A 1,122-nucleotide genomic window follows, 5' to 3' on the forward strand; every position below is an offset into this window, starting at 1 on the left:
TGAATTACAGATCCTTCACTATTACTCTCTCTTGTGTATTACACTGTCTTGTGTTTTTGTGCTTGTTTGTGCTTAATCTTTCAGTTTTACACTTGTGTTTTTTCTGTGTTTTTTTTAGTGTGTGATTTATGCTGATTCTACTGTCTTGTACTTTCAGATGTGATAACAGAATAGGAGGAGACTGCCAAGCTGAAAAGATAGCAAGCAGAGCAGAAGGTCAGTTTGTCTTTTCAACATTCAATATTGTTTCAGGGATAATGTAAGGTCATGTGCAATTTGATTATACCTGCACACTCCCTATTTGGGTATATCATTTACCTTATGCAGTATTTCCTATGCTTATCGCTAGGTGGCGCACGTGTACAAAGCTCTAATCGCAAAGCATCACGGGATATCATGACGTAATGACATTGTTCGCCGCCATTTTCCTTGTGCGTTCGCAGAGGGGTGCACGTTCGTTTCCCTACTCCTTATTTTTTCGGATTTTTCTTTCGGCGTTAGGCCCAAAAAGAAGGATAAAACGAAGTCTTCTGCCCACGAGGGCGATTCAGGTAGCCTTTCGGAGGACCAGACGGGTCGTAACGGCAAGAGAAGCGGCCTGTTTCCCATCGCTAGTCAGGAAAAATTCCTGGCCGTGGAAAAGACAGGCGTGTCTGCACAAGCCTCCGGACAGGAGGAAGAGGAGTCGGGTGAACGAAAAGTCCCCGCTCCTACAGCTGGAGGTTCGGAGGAAAAAGAGAAGAACTCCAACCTCTTTCCGCCGCTTGGGAGCGAAATGCCCCTTCGGCGTTGGCACCGGGAACATCCGCCGCTTGGGAGCGAAATGCCCCTTCGGCGTTGGCACCGGGAACATCGGTCAAGGAAGGAGACGGCGCGGACTGCCGCCGCCCCGGCCTAAATTTCCTCCGGGCTCGGAGGAGTTGGGCTCCCCGACCGTGCCGAAGCTTGGTGGGGAAAAGTCTCCTCCACCCCCACCTCCATCAGAAACACCCTTCCCGCCTGGATTCGACGCTGCCTCTTTTCTTCAGTGGATCAGTTCCAGCTTGGGACTTTCTCAGGCGTCCAGTTCATCCCGTCAACCTCGGGACGTTGACGGGGTAGCGTCGACCAGCCGAGCCGGTG

At 50.8% G+C, this 1,122-nt stretch overlaps 1 protein-coding gene across 4 annotated transcripts in view; it reads left to right on the forward strand.

The window, feature by feature from the left end:
* LOC109475582 (low-density lipoprotein receptor-related protein 4-like) overlaps window positions 1-1,122 on the forward strand; it is a 63,983-nt gene that overhangs the window by 56,424 nt on the left and 6,437 nt on the right. The gene's annotated exons all lie outside the window — the stretch shown is intronic.

Source organism: Branchiostoma belcheri, unplaced genomic scaffold, assembly GCF_001625305.1.
Source record: "Branchiostoma belcheri isolate BF01 breed outbred unplaced genomic scaffold, Haploidv18h27 scaffold34, whole genome shotgun sequence".
Taxonomy (NCBI): domain Eukaryota; kingdom Metazoa; phylum Chordata; class Leptocardii; order Amphioxiformes; family Branchiostomatidae; genus Branchiostoma; species Branchiostoma belcheri.